Source organism: Tasmannia lanceolata, unplaced genomic scaffold (assembly GCF_043159265.1).
Source record: "Tasmannia lanceolata isolate RefF3 unplaced genomic scaffold, GAP_Taslan_0.1 ptg000008l, whole genome shotgun sequence".
NCBI lineage: Eukaryota > Viridiplantae > Streptophyta > Magnoliopsida > Canellales > Winteraceae > Tasmannia > Tasmannia lanceolata.
Window position 1 is genome coordinate 66,762,864 of NW_027518685.1, and position 8,615 is coordinate 66,771,478.

The 8,615-nt window shown below is 34.3% G+C and overlaps 1 long non-coding RNA gene across 1 annotated transcript; it reads left to right on the forward strand.

Annotated features, from left to right (window-relative positions):
- The first annotated feature begins 771 nt into the window (after positions 1-771).
- Positions 772-4,653, forward strand: LOC143885493 (uncharacterized). Its single transcript, XR_013253286.1, has 3 exons — positions 772-902; positions 1,170-1,263; positions 3,406-4,653. It is a non-coding gene; the product is annotated as an uncharacterized LOC143885493 (long non-coding RNA).
- Positions 4,654-8,615: the final 3,962 nt, after the last annotated feature.

Consider the following 8,615-nt stretch of genomic DNA (forward strand, 5'->3'; position numbering starts at 1 on the left):
CGGTGTTTCTTCCTTCCCGTTGCATTTTTATCTTTTTTTTAGAGAGAGAGAGAGATATATATTCCAAATGATTATTGATAGGGAGAGATATTTAAGAATTTGTCCCTTCTTAGGAAAAGTAAACATTATCTAATTAGGTAATATAAGGATAAAATGGGTAGAAAAAAAATTAAAATCTCTCTAAGGCGAAGATTAAGCTATTGGTAATTAAGAAAATTACGTGGAGATTCTTATAGATATGTTGTGATGTAGTCGGTTTTTAGTAGTTTTCCCTAATATAATTAAGGTTGAAATTGGTAGAGACAAAAAATTAAAAACTATTTAGGACACAATACTGTGCTATTGGTAATCAAGAAAATTTTGGGCAGACTCTTTTAGATATGTTTTTATGTAGAGGGTTTTCAGTCATTTTCCAAAAAAATAACTTGAAATGCCCTCACTAGTTTCTTACCAATAAAAGTCGAAATGGTAAAGTAGAAAAAGATAGAGGGTTACATTTTCAACTAAATGTTAAGGTTAATTAGTAGTATGTCCATTAGAAGTGTTCAATGCCAGGTGGAGTCCTGCCGTCGACCAAATTTCGTCTGGCGGACTGCCCATTTGAGCCATAATAATTAGGGGACAAGGCTTTGATCGATGTTGGTCTCCGATTATTTTTCTGTTGGACACATGGCCCATATGTACACAATTTTTTTGAATAAAAATTATTCAAAACATCATAGGAATATAACAACAAACTCTTCGGACTAAAACATTGCCTTTTTAGCATTACTCAAAAGGTCATGTTGAAGAAAACAAGTTCAATGTCTAATGCATGCAACATAAATAAATACGTAGTAGAAATACCTCAGGCCCAGCTCTGCTTTCAGTTCCTGAAGGAATACACGGTCCAAGAAAAAAAGGTATTTCCTTATCTTCCTCTTCTTCTTAGGTTTCCTGTTTATCTTCTACAACATTGGGATTTTTGTATTTTTATTTTTTTTGGGTAATTTAGGGTTTCATACCCTCATTGCCTTTCCCTGTCTCCATGTCTAATACATTGGCTTTAGGGGTATTTGTCTCCTGTATGAAATCTAAGACAATTTTTTAGTTTTCTTCATGGATGACAATTTCATATCTATTTTTGCTACAAACCTATTCTCATGCCCAGCTTCATTCTTGGAAATCAGGATCTGGAGGGCAGTTTTCATCTCCTACGAAGGTGAATTGTACCACTGTGTGTTGCTCTGTCAAGCTATGGTATTACTTTTGATAGAAAAAAAGGTAATATTTTTTACTATTAATGAGGCAATTTTTCTCTTCTTTTCCTTCATATCCTCGAGGATATGAAGGAAAAGAACTTAGTGAACTTGCAGTTTTATTCTTTTCTCTGTTTTCTCATTCCATTCACTGATTTTAAGGGGCAGTATATCTACCATTTGCTCAACGTTATATTCTTCTTTGTATTCCATTCTCTGATATCGCCGGGTGATTCAAAATTCCTATGCATAGTTCCCAAATTGCAAGAGTGACCCACCACTTAGAGTTTTATAACAACTAGAGCCATAAGAGGAACCCATGTGTAGATTTAGCAGGCACAACATTTTTTAGCACAGTATTGTAGCCCTGGCATTCAGCAAGAGTGGAGCGAGGAGGGTGCTGCTTCTCCCAATTCCTTTTCAGTTTTGCAAATCGTCATGGGTATCTTCTCTTTTTGTTACAATGGATGGGTATCTTCTCCAAACATTTCCAAGAAAATCCTGCAATCTTAAATTTTTTGTTTGGGCTACTAATTTTTAATGTAAAATTTTTTTCATTTTCCAAACATTTCCAAAAAATCCTAGCAACCCAAACAGGGCTATTATTTTAGTCTCATCTTCTTTTTTATGGTGCGCTGAATTGTTTAGATTAACTTGCCATTTTGATGGCCTGTTGGTATTTAGATTATCTTCATATTTTTCAGTCAAATTTTGGAAGGTGTTATTTGGCTGATTTTTTTTGGGATTGGTTATTTCTATCTCAAGACCTGCTTTGTTATAGAAAATGGTGTCCAAAGCTCAAAGCCGTCTTTGAAATGGAAGAAATTCATGTCCGTGCTCAATGCCATTTCTAAGAAGTTTCATCACATTTCTTAGTGGGCATGCACGTAGTTATGTTTGTTGCATTGATGTTTATGGGATTAGTTATGTTTGTGCCATTGTTTGTGGCATCGATATTTCCATAGAAAATTCCTGCTGCTTTTCGTAAGGGGAATTTACGTGGTTATGGATGAAATGCCAACTCCAATCGTCATTCCAATGTTAATATTGGTTTCTTTTTCATAACGATTTTACATATCTTCGACAATATGGGATACCTTCTTTGAGAGGAAGATATCCAAGTCAAGTGTACTTGGACTACGATTCAAGTATTTCAGCGTCTATTAAGATTTTTTTCTTCTGGTTTTCGTAAGGGGAATTCAATGCCAAGTCCAAACATCCTTCCATATTCCTTCTTTTTTGCAAAGTTTCTTTCTCCCAATTCCATTCTTGCCAAATGGAAAAATCATTGTTTGAAGATGGTAGAAAACTAAGTTTCGAGGTCTTTTTTTTTACATCCCTACCTTCAAAAAACAATCCCTCTTTCATGGAAAGATCATTGTTTCAAGATGCTAGATAACCACATTTCTGTGGCCTTTTTTTTGTTACTTATTAGGAAATTGAACTTTGGAATTTATGCACAAAAACTTTCTAATCTCATGCCAAGGACCACTTTGATGCCTCTGATTTCTACACCTTTACTAATCAGATCCCTCATTCATTTTATACGGTCACCAATTGCAGATACTCTTAAGGTATTTTCTGTGATACACATAATCTCACCCTAACCATGGTTTCAAATTTCGGATTTACCATAACCATGGTTTCAAATTTCAGCCAAAATCCAAAATACAGAAAACCAAATTTGGCAAAATCTGAAATTCCATGTTTTACCATTCGAAATTTTAAGAAATTGATTTTTTTGAAAAATATAAAATTATTCCAAAATTTTGGTAATTTCAGCAGAAATTTGTTAAATAATTAATTAATAAATTTTCCAATTACCAGTTTTTGGCCGAAATTTTCGGCTTTGGTCAAGACCGAAATTATAACCAAAACTGAAATTTAAAACCATGGCCATAACACAAGTTACTGTACTACAAATTGAGTTGAAGTTTATTTAATACAGGTTTACTTTGTCTCCACTCCATAAAAATCCGCCCTCACTTCTCTTGCCTAGAAAATTCATGACTGTTAGTTGTCTGCTGGCAATAGTTATTACAATTTCCATGACGATTGGTAGAATGTTAATTCTTCTTTGGTATCTCATAGTCCTCAATGTTTTTGAGTTCGGAACTCAGGTAACATTTTTCTTTCTATGATTGCTGCTATATTTTTGTTTAAATAGACACGTTTCGAGGATATCTACTGCTGCCTCTGAGAGGCAAGCCGTACTTCAGTTGATAAAGGAAACACAAGCCTCTCAATGCTGATTGCCAAGGTATGTGGCATCCTCATGTATTGTTTACAGTGATTATTCGTCTCTGGGCATACAAGCTGTCCATGTATACCCAACAATATCTCTGCACTGGATTATGTGTTTGTAACAAGATATGAATGTGTACACATTTGAATCCAAGAATGGCGAGGGCAGGTTGCTACTCTATGGAGAACTTCTAAGAAGGTGACTCCTTGAGTAAGTATACTCAGATTTGTTTGTCATGAATCCATGTTGCAGATGGTACTATGTCAATCCTGTTTGTTTCTTTCATACCGAAATAGATAATTTTATGAGAAGGAGATGGTAATTTATTTACTATTACATGAACAGTACAAAAATGTAATGCACATACAATCACTTTCAATGTAATGCGTGTTTGCATACAGGATGGCCCAAACATTTTACCAAGTAGGGTTTACAAATCTGTCAGATATAATGTAGCTTTCAAGGCACTAAATTTGGCGGTTGATAGATTAGGAACCTCCAATGTATGCGTTGCTGGCCATTCTTTAGGAGCTGGCTTTACCCTCCAAGTGGGTACAGCTTTGACCGAACAAGGGGTGTTTGTGGAGTCTCATCTGTTCAACCCACCATACCAAGGTTAATGATCTCTTTATTGTGCTTGAATAACCAACTGTATGGATCATTATCAGCAAAACAGCATCTCCTTTTGATCATTGTCACATTTGTCCTAAATGGTATGTATTTTGAAATTTGGATCATAGGAGTTACTTATTCAAAATTTCTGCTTTTTGATAAAGAAATAAAATCTTCTAATGCTTCCGTAGTTGCATTTCTGCTTTTTGATAAAGAACCGAAATCTTCTAATCCTTCCGTAGTTGCTTTTTCATAGGTCCCACATGAATAATTTTGTTGTTGAGCTTGCAGGCTTGAGTTGCAGTTGGAGAGGTCTACTTGCAAAGAATGACAGTTGCTTGGGTGGAGTAGAGTGGGAAATTCAGGTTTCATCTTATTTCATCACTTAAGAACAGGAGACAATGTTCACCACTTGAACTTTCTGTTGATAGTCTGTCTTTGATTTGTTGGCTTAGAAGTTGGGATTTTGCTCGATTTTCATTCTGTTTATGTTTGCGAAACTGAATTTGTTATTCCTTCCTCTTTCCAAGAAAATGAATTTGTTATTCTTTACTCCTCCATTTTCATCTCCATTTTTAAATAGATAATTTATAAGAGCTATTACTCTTTTTTCACATGTTTTGAGGCAAAACCTGCATCTCCAAACTTAATATTTTTAACGAATGCATATTTTTGCCTTTGCAACAATTTTAAGCCAACTTTCTTTTTTTTGCCCGTGCATCGCACGGGGTGTAGAATTGAGGTTCATTACTGTGTCCATGTAGAATTCAAAGTTTTTGTGATGTTCTAATACCACTTTACGGGTTAAGATTTCGATTCGTCATTGTACTGAAAAGAAGGATAGTAAATTGTCCTTTGTTATTTTGAGTGGGGGTCTTTCATTTGTCAAGGTGGGGCCCACGTATTCAATTATTCAAATTGTTTATCAGTTTGGTTGTGCTAGGAATGGCCATATCAAAATCCTCTTCATAACCACCTCTTCAATTGATAGTACTATATTGTGGTTGAGGTTCTTTTCATGCTTGGTCTTTCTATTTTCCTCACATCTGTCATATCAATAGGCTGTTGAGAGAAGTCATATTAGAAAGGTGAATACCTTATTGTTAGGTTGTTTATATTAGTTATGAAACATTGCCAGCTACATTTTAATTTCATTTCCCAACAGGCTTGCCGCTTCTTTGGATCTCTCTTTCAGTTCTATTTACCTCTTATGGTATTTTTTATCTTTCCTTCCACATATGCAATCAAGCTATTTAAGTGTAAGTTTTTAGGGCTTTTGTTTTTTTACCCGTGCATCGCACAGGGTTTCTTACTAGTGTGTGTGTGTGTGTGTGTGTGTCTATATATATATATATATATATATATATATATATATATATATATATATATATATATATATATATATATGAGGAAAGTGTCTCTAGTCTCTCCCCTAGATAAGCTTATCTACTCCTCCCTTTAAAAAAACACAGTGGGCCCACGCTGTTTGGATGATCCAAAGCATTCATTTGATAGGTCCTAACATAGATAGGGTGTGCCCAAAAAATCAGCACCAAAGAGTCATCCTAGAACTTCGTTTTGTGGGGCCTTGTGGTACCCAGAATGGACACATATAAACGTCCACGTTTATATGCATCCATTTTGGACACGGTGTGCCCCACAAAACGAAGTTCTAGGATGACCCTTTGGTGCTGATTTTTTGGGCACACCCTATCTATGTTAGGACCTATCAAATGAATGCTTTGGATCATCCAAACAGCGTGGGCCTGTAGACACCCCATTTTGACCGTACCCTAAACCTCTCATGTTTGAGCAAAACCTAACTAAACCAATGTTTTAAAACTCCAAATTTAATTCCAAGGTAGGTTAGAGTCCCAGCAAGGTCTCTGCGAAATTTCGTTGGAATCCGAGCGTGTTTGCATAGCAAACGAGCTGAGAGAGAATCATAGTGTAAACCAGACAGGGGGGTGAATATATCCTGAGAGGGGGGCGAATTTATCCTGGAAAGGACGAATCTAGGCCTAAAAAGACGTGGATTGCGCGCGAGCGTTCATCAATTTTTGTGCGCTTATCAAATGGTAGTGCCAATATCTGCACCCTTATTTTGGTATAAATATACGTTTTCTCTCTTTTTTTTTAAAAGAGAAAAAAAGAGAAATTCCAGAGAGAGAGAGAGAGAGAGAGAGAGAGAGAGAGAGTAGATCTTACGGTTTAAACCCTAACCGATCGCGTTTATTTTCTCCGGTCTCTTTTCCGGCGAGCTCCTGTCAAGCTCCGGCCGGCATACTTCTTCCATTTTCTTCCTTATTTTCCTCTGTAACTATTGATTTCCAGTTCTTTCTCTTCATAAAACCTTAGAAATCTTAGATCAAAGGCACAAAACCCTAAGATCCTTGCTCATTTTCAGATCTAGAGTTCCTCGTGTTCTTGAAAGAGAAAAATCCCTAAAAATCCTCAAAAATCTAATCTAGTTTTATTTCGTCATCTTCTCAGATCTTTACACCGGCAATTTTTCCGTTCATCTTCTTCAAATTCCGGCCGTATTCTAGTGAAGCTCCGGGTGAAACTTCAGTCAAATCTTTCATTTTCTTGTCTGATTGTTCTTATTGTGTGTCTCTCCTCTTTTAATTTTTCCATCTCAGATTTGAAGCTTTTAAATCTCATTTTCTGGCCTTAGAAACCTCAGATCTGCAAATTTTTACACTTAGATCTATGATCGGTGATTTTTTTCTCGAAAAATCTTAGATCTGTTGATTGTGAAGATTTTATACAAAGGAAAGGAAGGAGCATCTGCAGATCTAGCCTTGTAAGCCTTTGATCCATTGATTGTGTAGCCTGGAGAAAATCTAAAGGAAATAGGTATTTATTTTTTTAATTGAATTACTTTTCTTTGATCTACATGATCTCTAGCTCCTTGATTTTATAACTGTTGAATTGATTGTTCATGTTATCATTTATTATTGCTTTATTAACCTTATAGGTAGTATAGTTTATAGCAATTTAAGATTCCAGTAGGTTTTGATCTTGAAGTGTATGTTTTGTATCCAATTATTTATTTTTTATCTGGCGGTATTTATAATTTTTTTTAGAGATTTGGCTTCTTGTTTGAGCATTGATATGTATGGTGCTCGAATTGATTTTTACAAGGAATTTGGGATTAGTATTGTTTTGAGTTGATCTTGTGCATTAATTAAAAATAAAAGGGGATTTAAGTTGCATATTTATTTGTTAGTTAATTCTATCTTATGAGAAATAAATCAACCTTAATGAATAGCAGATTTCTTATCATTTCTTTTTTAGTGTTTGTTTAATATTTTGAAAAATCTATAGTTCTGAATTTCATGCACTTTGTGCTACCAAAAGAATTCCAGCGGAAATTCCAACATTACTTTAGTATAAGATACCACTCCCTCAGATGTTTATGGCCAGTATTTTACCATTTCTGTGTAATTTCTCTTAAGCTATATTTCATATTCACAGGCTTGTGGGGCCATAAGATTTACACAATATGTAGCATTTTGTTCATCGTTTTTGTCATTCTTATTGTAGTCACGACATTCTTAAGTATTAGATTGACATACTTCCAGCTTGCCAGGGAAAACCTTGAATGGTAGTAGAAATCTGTTTTATGTGGGGTCACAAGTTCCATTTTTGTGTACGGTTATCACTGCTATTTTGTCCTAAATCACAAATGAGAGGTTTTGATACACCATATACATATATATATATATATATATATATATTTATTCTGATGAAATTATAAATCTCAGCACTGTTTTGCATAGAATTCAATGACAACATAATCTATACTTAGTTTTGTTTTGGATTTGATAACTTATATATGCTTCGATGAAGTAGAAAAGTTAGAAGCAGAGTTTTCATATCATAATCCTTGGTATGTTTGAGAAAATCATCTTTTTGTTTGTTTGTCTGAATAAAAGTTGTAAGTCATAGAATAGATTTCATGGATTCTATTTTGATTCTATGTTTTGTCTAGATTATTTTACCATTTCTGGTTTGTAGAGTTGAATGTTTTTCAGAATATGCTTTGATGTGGTTAAGAAATTTCAAGTTATAATTTTTTAGTTAACTTAATCATTATGTGTTTTTATTGTTTGAGTAAATATGGAGAATGTTGGAGTAGACCCTGTTTACGAGGAATTCTCTAATGGATTTTGGAAAATATTATGCTTTCTTTGACAGGTGTGATACTGTTTGTACTGGCCTTGTATATTTAGTAAAAAAAATTATTGTCCTTTTTGAGAATCAAATGTTTAAATTTGTCAAAAAAAATGCAAAAATCTGTTTTACAGACGGTACAAGATTAAACAATGTTCTTTAAGCAGCTCAAAGTATTATAGCGGATCTTATGTCATGCATCATAATAATTTCATGATATGATAAAAAATTTCAAGAAATAAACTGGAAGAGATTGTCATTAGTCTATACATGTTTGAGTTGTTATTTGCAGCCTTACATCTTTTGATAATGGTCACCTTCATCTCATTGATTTTTAATGC